At 36.4% G+C, this 18,274-nt stretch overlaps 1 long non-coding RNA gene across 1 annotated transcript; it reads right to left on the bottom strand.

Moving 5' to 3' along the window:
• Window positions 1-9,415: 9,415 nt before the first annotated feature.
• Window positions 9,416-17,788, bottom strand: LOC128557775 (uncharacterized). The gene is made up of 3 exons (XR_008371374.1): window positions 14,907-17,788; window positions 11,723-11,839; window positions 9,416-10,802 (listed from the first exon to the last, which is right to left on the bottom strand). It is a non-coding gene; the product is annotated as an uncharacterized LOC128557775 (long non-coding RNA).
• Between the last annotated feature and the right edge of the window lie 486 nt (window positions 17,789-18,274).

Here is an 18,274-nt window from a genome sequence, read left to right as displayed (position 1 = left end):
GGATCTGCTTCACAGAGTCATTGATGTTCAACTAAGTAGTAGGATACAGTTTTCTGATCAAATGAAATCGCTTTATCTTATCTGGCTGGAATTGAAAGAGCTGAGGCTACCATCAGGAAAATCTACCATGTAATAACACTAACCCAGAACACTGCTGCCGAGTCTACCACACAGTAAAGCCGACTAGGAAATAGCAATTTAGTCGACCACACAGTGACAGGAACCCGGAGCATTGCTACTATGTCTCCTATACAGTAATTCTGATTCAGAACATTGCTACTGAGTCTACCACACAGTAATGTGGACTAGAACATTGCTATCAAGATTTTCCATGCAGTTACACTGACCAGAGTAGTCCAAACAGGAAAAACACTTAGGATAACTTAGGATGTGTGGTCTTCCACACTGTAATACTGACCCCAAAGTGTAGCTTTTCTATGGAAAATGCGGACAGATAACTGAAGTTACCTGTCAGTAGGGGCAATAAACTTTATTATCTGTTTATGTTAACACTCCTGATACTGAAGGCTGGACTCTGCTGAACACTGGAAAAAACGCAGAGAGAAACATGCAACTCACTGTGTGACATTAGTGCAAAATATTTTCAAATGTGACCATGAGATAGACATTAAAATTATTTTAAGTAATATTTAAGTAATGTTCAAAGGTGGTAGTGAAAACTCACTGAATGTGACATCAAAGTTCAGATGAGTGGGAAAGAAAGACAGTTGTAGTTACTAGTAAAAATCTTCTGATTAGATATTAAAATAATGTTTAAAAGTGACAGTAGGTACAGTAAAATGTGGATAATATGCGTTTTGATTGATAATGTCAAATAATAAAGTGTAACTGATTGTTCCAGTGTATTTATATCATTTCGTTGAAACAGTTACCTAAAGAACTAAACTAGACGAACTGTTTTGATCATTTTCGATTGGTTAGTAGTTGCATACATTTCCCACAAGACCAAAAAATCTCTGCAATCTCCCTTGAATCACATACACATGTATGCTGGCATTCATACTGTACACTGTGCTCCACCTACAGAACAAACCTGTGGGTATACAGTTTTAGCTTGACTATCCAAAGAATAAGAAGAGTTATCCTACTCACACGGTGTCAGCGTCTGCGTCACACCTGGATTAAGTTTTTCATACCACACTGATTCTACCTTAACTTGTTAAATTCAGAGATAAAAAACACCAATCTTCAAACAGTATTTTTTTTTGGAGTGTTTTTATTTGATAGAACAATGTTTTCAACAGTCAACATCTGAAGTCACTAGTGGGCCTAAACAGGTCCTAAAATACCAGAATTTAAGAAATAAACACCCAGAAGGTACAGTATCAGATATGTTATATTGAATGATACACATTTCCCGAAGGCCAAAATTTTTGTGTGTGTGTTTTTCAGAAGAAAGTTCTGTAAGAAATGGCATAATGAACAATCTATAAAAAATTTTAATAACAATAAAAATAAAATATTTCATATTTGATAGATCTGATTGATGGAATTTTTAAAACTTTCTACTTTCAATTTCTAAAAGTTTTAATGCCCCCTTAGCTCAGTAGGTAGAGTGTGGGTCTACGGATTGCGAGTTCGATCCTCGGGCGGGGCGTTTGTTCTCTGTGGCTATTTGATAAACGACATTGTGTCTGAAATCATTAGTCCTCCACCTCTGATTCATGTGGGGAAGTTGGCAGTTACTTGCAGAGAAAGGTTTGTACTGGTACAGAATCCAGGAACACTGGTTAGGTTAACTGCCAGCCGTTACATGACTGAAATACTGTTGAAAAACGGCATTAAGCCCAAAAACAAGCAAATAGTTTTTAAGAAAAAATACATCAATCCAATTATTTTATATCAAAATCAATAGAGACTCCCGATGCATCCGTTTATTGCAATGCGTATTTTGAAAGTAAATTTTTTAACGCCTGCAAACCTTGCAAATCTGATATATCATTCAATGTTTATATCAGTATACTGACACTTGTTTTGTAGAGTAATATACACGCTTTCATTACAAAATTTACAAAACAAGTGTCAATATACTGATATAAACATTTAATTCCGGAAAAGGACTGCCTAAAGGGACCCCACTTCCGGACAGTCAAGCGCCTTTAAAAACTCACCATTTTCAAAGAACTGTTACACATGTTTGTTTTGATGCATTTGCAATAGCGTGCGAGTGTTGAAATTTCACATAATTAGGTGGAAGACAGTTTTCAGCAATTGTTTATTTTTATTTCTTTACAAATGGCATTCATTTTCAAAGGGGGGCAACTTTTTCAGAATACGGGACAGTACGGCAGAACATGTAAGGGTCAGATAAAGTATTGGTAACGATGGTGTTGTTCGTTTATCAAAAATTTCTGTTTGGTGATATACTCCTAAACCTTAAAGCGACTAACCCACACATTGTAAATTGGGCAAAATTCCGCCACTGTTTCATATATTTACATGAAACATAATGGTTGACCAGTTTATAGTTTCCAAGGAACATTTGAATTTTTGCAGTTTTTTTTCATGAACTTTTATAAACCATTACACTTTATTTTGTAAACATTGATAATTATAGAATGAGATGCGATAGTAAATTTAGACACTATTATCACGTGGGCAGCAAACCAGAAGTGCGCATGTAGTTTGATGGGTCAATTGATATACTAGTCTACCGATTAGGGAAGTAAGCACAATTTACTTTGACTTATTTAGATGAGAAACACTATTTTTTTTGTCTTATCGTACAGAATAACACTACCTAAATAACGGACTGTTCCATTCTTAGAAGTACACAAACATCACTCACAGCAAAACCAAAATATAGGTAGCGCACAGAATTATGGCATTTAGAACTGAAAACAAAACAATAACATAGAATTCAGTCAATACACTAAGTTTACAATTTAACCCTCGTTGGCCGAGCAGTTACGGTATTTGTATTACCCGTATACCTTTTCGTCATGAGTTCAATCCCCGTTTTTACATTACATTGTGCAAGTTTTTCTCTGGTTTCTAATTTATTGTTTTGTTATTTTCGTATAAAATTGGTAGTACATGTATCTATAAATCAATCAATTCTAAAATTATGGTTGCCAATGCTTTTAATAAAGTGAAGTGTAAGATTGTAATAAAACTTATAAAACTAACCCGTACAGGTTTAAAAATATCACAGGAAAGCTTAAAAACATTAGATAATATTAAAGGTGGAGTGTATTTAGACATAATTACTGTCAATTGTGACATATTATTTTAGTAAACATGTTAGAACTATATTTACTAACTTGTTTTGTCTTTATTGAATTGAAGTGAAGAAAAAAATAAGACAAAATTTAACGGATCTGGGAATCGAACTTGTGATGAAAAAATATAATACGAATACTGTAACCGCACTAGGCCAACGAGAAATCACTGACTGCATCGTAGACATACTAAGTGTACTGACTTCATTTTATGTTATTGTTTTGTTTGTTTTTATTTCAAAAAGTCGCAACAGTGTGCAATACTAATAAACTTCGATAATGTGGCAAGTTTAGTCCAATAAGTCAAGGGGTGTTCAAAGATAATCCATCATAGATCTATTGTAAAGCAAATATTGGATTTACCTGTATTGGAAAATAAACAGTGTCGATTGGATTTAGGTCAACTGCCACATTATCAAAGTTTATTAGTACCTATACGTGTGTCGCTCTGTTGATTATCACGTGATGTTTGCCGACGGGAATTCCATTTTTTTATAAACTGGGACACCCTTATCAGAAATTGTAGACGAATGTTTTTATCTTAAATTTATTAGGAAAACAATGATTTTCAACAGAATATGATTAAAAATACATTGTAAGGACATCGAATATATGCAGCATGTCGGTGAATAAAGCAAACGTTTGATTTTTAGCTCACCTGTCACAAAGTGACAAGGTGAGCTTTTGTGATCGTGCAATGTCCGTCGTCCGTCCGTGCGTCCGTCCGTAAACTTTTGCTTGTGACCACTCTAGAGGTCACATTTTTCATGGGATCTTTATGAAAGTTGGTCAGAATGTTCACCTTGATGATATCTAGGTCAAGTTCGAAACTGGGTCACGTGCCATCAAAAACTAGGTCAGTAGGTCTAAAAATAGAAAAACCTTGTGACCTCTCTAGAGGCCATATATTTCACAAGATCTTCATGAAAATTGGTCAGAATGTTCACCTTGATGATATCTAGGTCAAGTTTGAAACTGGGTCACGTTTCATCAAAAACTAGGTCAGTAGGTCTAAAAATAGAAAAACCTTGTGACCTCTCTAGAGGCCATATATTTCACAAGATCTTCGTGAAAATTGGTCAGAATGTTCACCTTGATAATATCTAGGTCAAGTTCGAAACTGGGTCATGTGCCATCAAAAACTAGGTCAGTAGGTCACATAATAGAAAAACCTTGTGACCTCTCTAAAGGCCATATTTTTCATGGGATCTGTATGAAAGTTGGTCTGAATGTTCATCTTGATGATATCTAGGTCAAGTTCGAAACTGGGTCACGTGCGGTCAAAAACTAGGTCAGTAGGGCTAAAAATAGAAAAACCTTGTGACCTCTCTAGACGCCATATATTTCATGAGATCTTCATGAAAATTGGTCAGAATGTTCATCTTGATGATATCTAGGTCAAGTTCGAAAGTGGGTCACGTGCCATCAAAAACTAGGTCAGTAGGTCAAATAATAGAAAAACCTTGTGACCTCTCTAGAGGCCATATTTTTCATGGGATCTGTATGAAAGTTGGTCAGAATGTTCATCTTGATGATATCTAGGTCAAGTTTGAAAGTGGGTCACGTGCCATTAAAAACTAGGTCAGTAGGTCAAATAATAGAAAAACCTTGTGACCTCTCTAAAGGCCATATTTTTCATGGGATCTGTATGAAAATTGGTCTGAATGTTCATCTTGATGATATCTAGGTCAAGTTCGAAATAGGGTCATGTGCGGTCAAAAACTAGGTCAGTAGGTCTAAAAATAGAAAAACCTTGTGACCTCTCTAGAGGCCATACTTGTGAATTGATCTCCATAAAAATTGGTCAGAATGTTCACCTTGATGATATCTAGGTCAAGTTTGAAACTGGGTCATGTGCCTTAAAAAACTAGGTCAGTAGGTCAAATAATAAAAAAACCTTGTGACCTCTCTAGAGGCCATACTTTTCATGGGATCTGTATGAAAGTTGGTCTGAATGTTCATCTTGATGATATCTAGGTCAAGTTTGAAACTGGGTCAACTGCTATCAAAAACTAGGTCAGTAGGTCTAAAATTATTAAAATCTTTTGACCTCTCTAGAGGCCATATTTTTCAATGGATCTTCATGAAAATTGATCTGAATATTCACCTTGATGATATCTAGGTCAGTTTCGAAACTGGGTCACGTGCGGTCAAAAACTAGGCCAGTAGGTATAAAAATAGAAAAACCTTGTGACCTCTCTAGAGGCCATATTTTTCATGAGATCTTCATGAAAATTAGTGAGAATGTTCACCTTGATGATATCTATGTAAAGTTCAAAACAGGGTCACGTACCTTCGAAAACTAGGTCAATAGGTCAAATAATAGAAAAACCTTGTGACCTCTCTAGAGACCATATTTTTCAATGGATCTTCATGAAAATTGGTCAGAATTTTTATCTTGATAATATCTAGGTCAAGTTCAAAACTGGGTCACATGAGCTCAAAAACTAGGTCACTATGTCAAATAATAGAAAAAACGACGTCATACTCAAAACTGGGTCATGTGGGATGAGGTGAGCAATTCAGGACCATCATGGTCCTCTTGTTTAAAATCTTACCACGATGTGTTGGTTAGTCGCTTTAAAATGAATTGAGAGATGTTTTATATAGCTGTGTCAGCTCATGCATATTAATGAAAGTAGTCCAGCAACATACAATACGGAAGATACAATACAGTATTTTGGAAGGTACAATACAGAATTTTTTTCAGCCTGTTCGTGTTTCCTTGTGAAATACAAGCTTTATTTTTGACAGAATTTATATAGGTATATAACAGCAATTTATGAATTCTATCAGATTTTTATATAGTTACAGTTATCATTCTGAAATAATATATAGCATACAGTACTGTAGTGTTTTAACTTTATTTATACAATCATGATGGGCAGTTATTTGTCAAGTGTAATAATTTCACGAGGGCATGATGTTTTCAGAAAAATCACGATAACAAGAAAATCTGTTATAGGAATATTGCTGTTAAACTATTGCAAAATCAGGCCAGCAGTTTCACAGTAGATGATTTTCAAAGTTTTCTATATAGCTATATAAACTTGATGCCCCGGGCAACATGTCGAGCCTGCCAGCTGTCAAAAGGACTAGGAGTTGCACATGACACACTGTCTCATTGAGGCAAACATTTATGCCGAATAAAAAATGATTGCAAAAAGTTACAATAGAAGTTAATTATTGTAAAAACAAAGGGAAGTAAATCTTTAAAAAAAATCTATGTCCACACAAAAATCCTTACCAGTAGAGATAGGTCAAAATACACCTCAAAATTGGATGTAACAATGCCTACTGTACTACAGAAAAGTGGTCTTCATTTTTCCCTACGACCAGTAATAAAAAAGTTACAATATAAGCTATTAATTTATAGTAACAATAAAGGGACATAATTCTAGGTTCTTGCACATGACACTCCATCTCATGATGGTGAACAATAGTGCCAAGTTACATCAAAATCCCTCCATGCTTGAAAAAGAAATGCTCTGGACAAAGTCATTCTTGTATCTGACCTGACCTCTAAGTGTGACCTTGACCTTAGACCTAGGGATCTGGTTCTTGCGCATGACACTCTGTCACATATTTGTGAACATTTGTGCCAAGTAACATCAAAATCCGTCTATGTATGAAGAAGAAATGCTCTGGACAAAGTCATTATTGAATTTAACCTTTGACCTTCAAGTGTGACCTTGACCTTTGAGATAGAAACCTGCAGTTTGTGCAAGACACTCTGTCTCACTGAGGTTAACATTCATGCCAAATATAAACGAGATTGCTCCAGAATCCAGATGGACGCACAGACAGATGCATGCATATACACCGAACAGTCATTTGGACAACTATGTCTTCGCTTCCGCAAGCGGACTCAACAAAAATCAAATAGAGACTGAAGCATCTCTATACAAACATTCTGACAAAATTTTATTAAGAGGGTGTAGAAAATGTGATCTCTAGAGTGTTAACAAAGTTTTCCAAATATTAGACCTCATGACTTAGTTTTTGATCCAAGATGACCTAGCCATAAACAGGCACTTGTCCAGATTTTATTGATAGTAGCATTCTTATCAATTTTCATCAAGATCTGGACAAAACTGTGACCTCTAGTTAAATTTTGATGACTGACAATGATGATAGACTACAGACGCAGAGTGATCACAATAGCTCATCGGAAGGCAATCTAAACAAATACAAAAACCTGTTTATACTTATTCTACCAATACTGCCTGGAAACCATAACAATAACAGAAATAATGTATCTACAAGGTGGCACTGAACAACCTACTTAATTCTTTTACCTGTTGTTCAATAAACAACTACCTACCTTTAAAGTGGTCATTGTTATAACTCCATAGTTTTTACTGTTGACCAGTCTATAGTTCCACACTAAAGTTTGCTTAGCTAAAGTCAAAATTTGAAGGAAAAAATATGAAATATTTCTGATGTCATATAGTAAAACAAAAGTGTGAAAATGAATTTCTTGTGTCCACTTACTGAATGGCTTGCCAGTCAATTGTCAGAACTATTTGCCCTTGGTCCTTTTGACCTCAGATTATAGTTTTGACTATTGACTAGCAAGTAATTCAATAGGTATGTACTATTGACCATTGGTCCTCTGGAAATACTGTACAACTATCAACCTTAAGTGTTCAACAGTTAAAATTATACAGCCAAATAAATGACTATAGACCCTCATCAAAAAACTATTGACTGAGACAAAGGCAAGGGTAATAGGATACTGATGATGGTCAATAGTCATTTTGAATGATTTAAACTCTTTTGGTGTACATCTGCCATGTTACTCGGTGCTTCACTGTTAAACAGTAACCCTTTGCATGCAACTATGTGCTTACCTTCACGCAGTGGTCCGCATGGTAGTTGCCAGCCATTTACAGCTACCTGCGGGCAGTCTGTCCCTGTCATGCGACACCACTGTATTTATATGTTGTTTAAAATACATCTCAATGAGTCATTTGATCTATATTGTTACATATACATATTATTTAATGTGTTAAATAAAATTTAATGTGGAGCATATAGCACGGTGTTTCTTTGTTGTTTTGAGTATTAAAAATAATGATTTTCTTTGTAAAAGTCCTTTAAATTGTTGTAACATATGTAACGCTGCTCGTGTTAACGTTAAGTTTCTGTGGGGAATTTTAGCTCAAAGTCAGTTTCCTTTTTTAAGCCCTCGAAGGGAGGCATATAGTTTTTGAACCGTCTGTCGGTCTGTCAGTCAGTCTGTCTGGTGGTCTGTCAGTCTGTCCGCAATTTTCGTGTCCGGTCCATATCTTTGTCATCGATGGATGGATTTTAAAATAACTTGGCATGAATGTGTACCACAGTAAGACGACGTGTCGCGCGCAAGACCCAGGCCCGTAGCTCAAAGGTCAAGGTCACACTTAGACATTAAAGGATAGTGCATTGATGGGCGTGTCCGGTCCATATCTTTGTCATCGATGGATGGATTTTCAAATAACTTGGCATGAAAGTGTACCACAGTAAGACGACGTGTCGCACGCAAGACCCAGGTCCGTAGCTCAAAGGTCAAGGTCACACTTAGACGTTAAAGGATAGTGCATTGATTGGCGTGTCTGGTCCATATCTTTGTCATCGATGGATTGATTTTCAAGTAACTTGGCATGAATGTGTACCACAGTAAGACGACGTGTCGTGCGCAAGACCCAGGTCTGTAGCTCAAAGGTCAAGGTCACACTTAGACGTTAAAGGATAGTGCATTGATGGGCGTGTCCTGTCCATATCTTTGTCATCGATGGATGGATTTTCAAATAACTTGGCATGAAAGTGTACCACAGTAAGACGACGTGTCGCACGCAAGACCCAGGTCCGTAGCTCAAAGGTCAAGGTCACACTCAGACATTAAAGGTCATTTTTCATGATAGTGCATTGATGGGCGTGTCCGGTCCATATCATTGTCATTCATGCATGGATTTTAAAATAATTACGCATGAATGTGTGACACAGTAAGACGACGTGTCGCGCGCAAGACCCAGCTCCATAGGTCAAAGGTCCTTAACTCTAACATCGGCCATAACTAGTCATTCAAAGTGCCATCGGGGGCATGTGTCATCCTATGGAGACAGCTCTTGTTTATCAGTTATTATTTATTTGGCTCAAATCCACTTAAATTTAGGGAATTAGCAAAATCCAGATTCTGTTTCTTCTTTTATTCAGTTTTCAACAACAATATATGGATGTCCACATAACAACAATAATTTCTAAAAACACAACTAAATTAATTAAAACTTTGTAATTATCAAGTCGGATATCTTGACATGAAACACAGAAGTATATGTCCTTCTTATCTCGTAGGTAAAATTCTTCTGTCCATTGTTATCATTAACTTTTAATGATTTTCATGACAACAAGAAAATTAACCAATGATATTGCAGGAAACATACATGTCCCCTAGCAACAAATCTCGCATACCGCGATATCTAGTGAGATTTCATGTGATTTCACGTGACCAGGGACCTCTGTCCTTGCGTGTCAAAAGATTATTATCTCATAAACAGATATTAAGATTATATAATAAAATGCAATAAGAGCATTAACAGACGTATAATAGCAATTAGTTTGACACTGCAAGATTTTATCAATGTTTAGTAAGAAATAAAACATTTTTATAATGACAGCATGTAAATTCTTTTTGTTCTTTTAAAATTATTGACAAAGCTAGAGTTTTTACATATACAACTATTTTTAAATATTTTAAAACAAATAATTTAACCGTTGTTTAACACTTATGTCACTGCATGACACATATCTTCAGGTAGAAAAAGCAGTTTCTTTTTACACTTTCTGAAAACTTTTTAAAAAGCAGTTACTGCAGTCTTGTATTTTTAAAAGACATTTATCACATGTTTGACCTCGCAGGAGTGAAATAAAGCCAATACATAAAAATGACAATACACTAGTGTAATAAAGCTTTGACGTCGATAACACTTAAGTGTTGGAAACATTGGTCAAATTGACTTGTTTATAATAGTTAAAGAAAGTAGAATTTTTGATGTTTCGGCTAACATGTGATAAAAAGAATATTACATTTGTGACTTTCCACATTAAATTTATCAACTCATTGAATGAAATTAATAAAATGCTCGGCAGAGCCTTGCATTTTATTGTTTTATTCATCTCGTTTAATATCTTCAATATGAAAAGAAACTCGTGTAGTATCCTCTTTGATAATGTCTCTTCAAAAGTATTTAAAAAAATCTTTGTAACATAAAAACCGTTTTCTTTCTTTCATTTTGTCATACAAACTTGTCTCCAATATAGTTATTTTCCAGATCTTAATATGTTCATAAAAAGCCTTTGACTGAAAACAGTATACATGTAGTCTTAAGTCAATGTCATTTTTAGACTTTAATCCAAAAAAAAAAAAAAGATTCTAAGATCAGCCAATGGAATCTCCAGACTTGAATCTTGGGCAGAATGTCGCCACTCTTGAAAGAAAGATCTTGCCGACTTGTCTGATTGTGTTGGTCCTATATCTAGAATGGCTGTGGGTTTCCTAGGATACTGTCTGATACTGCAAATCTGTAACCAGATTATAAACAATTGATATGAATATGAAATCAACAGAATCATAAAATATTGTCACCATACAATTTTGTGTTTCTTGGCTGTTTTATGCAGACATTGGCATCTAATATTCTAATATCCCCTAAGAACAGCAAGGACTTCCATATTGCCAGTAATATCTATCAGTGTAGTAAGTTTTCTTGCAAAAATGAAATACAAAATGTTTCACTGTGTATATGGCTGTCAAGAATGTCAAAATGAAATGAACTTACAACAACTCTTAATCATAAAAATCAAAATGCCAGTAATCTGCAAAAAAACCTTACAGTTAAAATTTTTACATAATTTTTGTAACATTTTGTCTGGCGTGCACAAAGACCTATTGGTGAAAGACAGAGCACAACGGAACTATTCAAATATATTATACGAGTTAATTGAACAAGAGAGGTCATTAGTAACAGACAGACAAGGGGGAGCGGTCGTATAATGGTTAAGGTGTCAATTGCTCAACCCGGGTGGTCATGGGTTTGAGACCCAATAGGGTCACAACCACACCATCTTATATGACACCAGTACTTGCTTTTCCAGGAAGTGGACTAGGGCGTGATTCAAATAAGCTTGAAGCTTTCATCACAATTGAGCTAAAATAAATTGAGTAAACTAAAAATTAACTTCCATGAAGTGAAGTGCCCTTGGCTGTGACCTTGACCCTGGATGTAAAAATCTGGCGCATGCATATACATGACACACAATTTCTCAACATGATTTAAATTTGTGTAAGGTTGGAATCCCTTGAACTGTTTAAAAGTGATAGCTCAAGACACCAAGCGCTTAGCACAGATGAATTAACTTACTAATGTACATATGGCACTGTGATTACATGTAGGCATAAAAAATCTTCCATGCCTACAGTTCCTTTTGTAATGGAGAAATACCTGTAACAAGGTTCCAGCAAAATGTAAACTCACTCTCCCTAATTGTCTCATGTAACAACTCTACAACTGTCTTCGTCAAATTATCTCCAATAAATGTAATCTCTGGTTTCAATGGGCCTGAAAATGTTGTAATATACTCACACTGGCCATAGCTTTATCAGATCAAGTGGTTCCAACGTTGTTTGAATGGTGAATTTTACGCCGATCAGATGGAGAAATATGGCCGATACTACAAATTTACGGTATTGTAAGTATGATTTAAAGGAATTTCTACCCATTAAATAACGAATCAAATGAAAACGATGGGTGCACCTGGAGCGCAAATGTGTCTATGTTTTAGCACATGTGTCCATTTAGCTGAGAAGTGTGCCGCTTATTCAAACACTTCTGTACAGTCTGGCGGGGGAAGGAGATTTTTGACAGTTTTTGACAATATCACCTCAAATATAGTAATTATCGGCAGCAAGTAACTGTTTAAACCCTTTTTATGTAAAGGGCTACCTCTTAAAACAAAGCGTGTGTATTTTCACAGAATTATAAAGAGTTGTTTTTGAAAAATCGGCCGAAAACCTGATGCAACGCCGTTTCGAGTGGTTCGCTATGCAACGCAATCAAGTGGATACCGTTCTGTGTCTTACTTGCGAAGTATTACCCATCTTAAAAAACAGTCATTAAGGCCTAACAATGAATAAATTTAGAGAGTTTTATATCATTATAATACTCCCGCCATTCCTAATATATTGTACTTTTACATTTTTGACATTGTCAAGAAACGTCAACACAAAAACATAAAGCAAGGATGAACACCGAACAATATCATAAAGTAAATAATAGTATTAGTTCGTTAAAACAAGAACCATTTCACTGATATTTATCTCCTCCGCGAATGGTACTGAACAGCATACCAAAAGTGGATTGACTCTTTAAAATCAGTATAGTTACAGTTGTAAATTTTAGTCCTTTAAAACCAATACATTGCGATTTCATTACTGTTGTGCATTTAAGCTGTTCATACAAAATAAATAAAATTTGGTCCATGATAAAAGTATTGATCAGTTGTTTGTACATATTTTCATTCATATTCCTGGTGAAACGTTCATTTATTTTCAGAGAGATAAATTACAGAGACCGTTAAAATTGGCCAGGGAAAAGACAAGATTTTTTTTTTCCTCCATAAAACAGAAACGACGTCATAAAACTATTGTCGCCTTTCAAAAATGAAAATACAAATGAAATACAGGCATCAATAAAAAAAACGGACCAGCAATTCTAAGAGAGACGTGTTACCAAGCAAACGATTAAAAGCGTTTTCTCTATGTGCTCAAAGTGAATAAAAAAAAACACACACAAAAAAAAAAAACGAAAATTCTGCTAACTCCAACTTCAAGCACCAAAATATCAAGAAATAAGGAATTAGAAGAAAGAGTTTTATCTGATGAAATGTTTGAAGAATTAACAAAGGAAGAGACAGATTTTTTAGATATAGACATTGCAAGCGACAAGGCTGTCCTGAGACAACTTTCTGAAGCAAAAGATACATTATTTTACAATATTTCTAACTCTTATCAAATCGAATAAGTACCCCTTGGCAAACATCGATTTTCTTCTTTAGTTACAGACAGTTAAGTAGTACAACTGTGACACGTCTCTCTTAGTATTATTGCTAGTCCGTTTATTTTCTTTCACTGGTGTCTGTATTTCATTTGTATTTTCATTTTTGAAAGGCGACCATAGAGGTTTATTACGTCATTTCTGTTTTATGGAGGACAAATAAAATTTTGTCTTTTTCCCTGGCCAATTTTAACGTTCTCTGTGATTTATCTCTCTGAAAATAAATGAAGGCTACACCAGGAATATGAATGAAAATGTGTACAAACAACTGGTCAATACTTTTATCATGGACCAAACTTTATTTATTTTGTATGAACGGCTTAAATGCACAGCAAATCAGTAATGAAATCGCATTGTATTGGTTTTAAGGGACTAAAAAGTAACCAATTGTTACTATACTGATTTAAAGAGTCAACCCGCTTTTGGCATGCTGTTCAGTACCATTCGTGGATGAGATAAATATCCTTGAACTGGTTCTTGTTTTTACAAACTGTAACTATTATTTACTAAATGATCTTGTTCGATGTTCATCCTTGCTGTATGTTTTTGTGTAGATGTTTTTTGACAGTGTCCGCAAAAATATGTTAAATGTTAAGCGAGCATAAAAATGTAAAAGTACAATATATTAGAAATGGCGGGATCATTATGATGATATAAAACTCTCTAAATTTATTCATTGTTAGCCTTTAATGACTGTTTTTTAAGATGGATAATACTTCGCAAGTAAGACACAGAACGGTATCCACTTGATTGCGTTGCATAGCGAACCACTCGAAACGGCGTTGCATCAGGTTTTCGGCCGATTTTTCAAAAACAACTCTGAATAATTCTATGAAAATACACACGCTTTGTTTTAAGAGGTAGCCCTTTACATAAAAAGGGTTTAAACAGTTACTTGCTGCCGATAAACACTATATTTGAGGTGATATTGTCAAAAACTGTCAAAAATCTCCTTCCCCCGCCGGACTGTACAGAAGTGTTTGAATAAGCGGCACACATCTCAGCTAAATGGACACATGTGCTAAAACATAGACACATTTGCGCTCCAGGTGCACCCATCGTTTTCATTTGATTTGTTATTTAATGGGTAGAAATTCCTTTAAATCATACTTACAATACCGTAAATTTGTAGTATCGGACATATTTCTCCATCTGATCGGCGTAAAATTCACCATTCAAACAACGTTGGAACCACTTGATCTGATAAAGCTATGGCCAGTGTGATACTTGATATATATGTGAAAACATAAAACATTACTGGAAGTGGGAGAAACATTAAAATGCTTGATATTTTTTCTGAGGAGATATCATGGAGTTTAACATTAAAACTCAATAATCAATATAATTTGAGTTGATACCGGTACTTTATGACTCAGAGTACAGAAAAAATCAATTAACATCAAGTTGTTGTGTAAGTGCTTGAAAAAATGTCACAAACATTAACCAGTTAAAAACATAAAACTGGCTTCTTATTGCTGGTCATTCCATTTATACATTATAAAATTAACATTTACAGGTAATGACATCATGTGAGAAATGAGATATACTCCATCATTAACTTAAGTCAGATTACGTTTAAATTATCTGTTTCTGGGAAACTTGGTTCTCAGCAACTGGTGCTATTTTGTCTGACTGTGCACTCTAGTTAGGGTCATACAAATCTATGAGCACTTGCATCTAAAGAGGTGTCATTTTATGATCTGAAGTTAGAAACATCACTCTGAGAAATAAAATTCTTTATTAATTACAGTATCAGCTATATAATAAAGATGGCAAGTGTTTCTATGTCAAATAATGTATATCTTCTTGTTATGTAATATATGATATTTCTAACTGATACAGAACACCAGAAGATCAATTGTGAGCAATGATAAGAGATCACAGAGTGATCTTGGCGCCCACCATTGAGCCATTTTTGAATGTTCCAAATTTCATGACTAGCTCAAGGTCAAAATCAAGGTCAAAGTTCATTTTGGTACACAAAACAACACATGGTCAAAATTTGAAGGTTGTAGCTTGAGAAATATGAAAGAAGGTCCCTAGGTCAAAATCAAAGTCAAATTTCATTTCGGAACACAAAACTATGCATGTGGTCCAAATTTGAAGCCTGTACCTTCAAAAATGTGAAAGTAGGTCACTAGGTCAATGTCAGGGTCAAAGTTTATTTCAGTCAACAAACCTATGCATGTGGTCCAAATTTGAAGGCTGTAGCTCAGAAATGAGAAAGTAGGTCACTGGGTCAATCTCAAGGTCAAAGTTCATTTCGGTACACAAAACTATGCATGTGGTCCAAATCTGAAGGCTGCAGCTTGAGAAATGTAAAAGTAGGCCACTAAGTCAAAATCAAGGTAAAAATTTCATTTCGGAACATAAACTATGTATGTGGTCCAAATTTGAAGCCTGTACCTTCAAAAATGTGAAAGTAGGTCACCATGCAAATGTCAAGGTCACAGTTTATTTCAGCAAACAAATCCATGAAAGTGGTCCAAATTTGAAGGCTGTAGCTTGAGAAATTTGAAAGTAGGTCACTAGGTCAAGTTCTGTCCCTTCGTGTAATGAAGCGATAGCCTGCTGGAAGTACTTCTTGGTCAGATACTGCAGGGTACAGCCAGGTTTCACTGCCTATAATGATGTCAGGGTCTGCTTCTTCTTTTAGGAGCCAGAAAGATGTACGTTTCGTCCTCATGCTCTGGAAGTTAATAACAAGGACCCGCAGACTTGAAGCTCCTGTTTCCTTGTTGGGTGGTGGTCTGCGATGGATGGGTGATGAAGTGTATTGTGGTGACCCTATAGAATGGTTCGCAGAGCTGAAGCTGGACGTGACGTTGCTGCTGTCGGGGGTGTGAGGCGTGTCGGAGAGAACGCTGTAGGTGTTCTCTGTGGCAATGGAATAGTTCAGCGAGTCTGATGAAAGTGTGTTGAACAGCGTGGAGGAGAAATTTGGAACGCCACAGTAGAAGCAGATCCAGCTAGTATTAAAGTAGGAGTCAGACCTCTGTAAACTGCTGTGTTCATCCTCATGCACTTGGCGTGATACCATCCGTCACACTTTTCACTGTCACAGGCAACAGCACATTGGTTGGATCTACAGGGCTTTTCGCAGATTCCACATGGAAACTTATAATTAGTTGGTCCCAGGTTCGGATGGCAGTCGCCAGACATGAGAATCTGTATGGTGATTTTCCATGTGACATGATGATTTTCAAAGGGCAGAAGCAGTCCCTTACGGAAATATTATAGTTTGCCGCGAACACTTGCTGCGATCATGCCACAAATATCCAGCGAATATGCCGTGAACACTTTTGATACAATTGGTATAATAGTTCGCGGGAGGTTCGTTTGGTGTTCACTTTTCACCTGCAAATTAGTTTTGCCGCGAACAAGTTGCCACGAACTTCCCGCGAACAGGTAGCTGTGAACTTCCCGCGAACAAGTTGCCGCGATCATCCCACGAACTAGTTGCTGCGAACATCCCGCAAACTAGTTGCTGCGAACATCCCGCAAACTAGTTGCTGCGAACATCCCGCGAACTAGCTGAAAACCATCTCTACATAAATTGTGTACAAAAAAGCATGTACAGAAAAAGTGCAAAAACAAATAAATTAGTAGGAATCAGGGATATAAATTTATTGAATAAACTTGAACACTGAGGTTGTAACAAATTCAAATTGTCAATGTCTGAACTTTTTCATATCATATTTGGAGCATTTTAAACAAGGCAGTCTGAAAGACAGCTAAATCCCCCGCCATTGCTATGGATAGTGAAAGGGTAAAACCTTTGATTTTAGCTGTGACCTTGACCTTGAACTGACACAGCTGACTCATGAATTCTGCACAACGTCTTGATGAGGTGATCATTTGACCAAAGTTTCATGAAAATCCTTCAAGGGGTTTAGGAGATACAGAGCTGAAACCTTTGACCTTCAGTTGTGACCTTGACCTTGAGTTGACATGGCTGACTCATGAGTTCTTGATGAGGTGATCATTTGACCAAAGTTTGATGAAAATCCTTCAAGGGGTTAAGGAGATACAGAGTGGACACCAAATGGAAGGCTCAAAATATCGACCCTTAGTTGTGACCTTGACCTTGAGCTGGCATGGTTGACTCATAATTTCTGCACATCGTCTTGATGAGGTTATCATTTGACCCAGGTTTTATAAAATTCCTTCAAGGGGTTTAGGAGATATAGAGTGGACACGAAATGGAAAGCTCAAACCTTTGACCTTCAGTTGTGACCTTGACCTTGAGCTGACACGGCTGACTCATAAGTTCTGCACATTGCCTTGATGAGGTGATCGTTTGACCCAAGTTTGATGAAAATCCTTCAAGGGGTTTAGGAGATATAGAGCGGACACAAAATGGAAGGTTCAAACCTTTGACCCTAAGTTGTGACCTTGACCTTGAGCCGGCATGAGTGACTCATGGGTTCTGCACACCGTCTTGATAAGGTGATCATTTGACCCAAGTTTAATAAATTCCTTCAAGGGGTTTAAGAGATATAGAGCGGACACAAAATGGAAGGCTCAAACCTTTGACCTTGAGTTGTGACCTTGACCTTGAGCCGGTATGGCTGACTCATGGGTTCTGCACATCGTCTTGATGAGGTGATCATTTGACCCAAGTTTTATAAAATTCCTTCAAGGGGTTTAGGAGATATAGAGCGGACACAAAATGGCAGGCTCAAACCTTTGACCTTGAGTTGTGACCTTGACCTTGAACCGACAAGGCTGACTCATGGGTTCTGCACATCGTCTTGATGAGGTGATCATTTGACCCAAGTTCATGAAAATCCTTTAAGGGGTTTAGGAGATATGGACCGGACACGAATTTGTTACGGACGGAAGGACGGACGGACGGAAGGAAGGACGCAGACCATTCCTATAATCCCTCCGCCATGGCGGGGGATTAACAAAGTTTTAATGATAAAATATATATATATA

This window comes from Mercenaria mercenaria, chromosome 6, assembly GCF_021730395.1.
Source record: "Mercenaria mercenaria strain notata chromosome 6, MADL_Memer_1, whole genome shotgun sequence".
NCBI lineage: Eukaryota > Metazoa > Mollusca > Bivalvia > Venerida > Veneridae > Mercenaria > Mercenaria mercenaria.
Note: the sequence above shows the minus strand (reverse complement) of the source record. Positions and strands in the feature narration are given on the sequence as shown.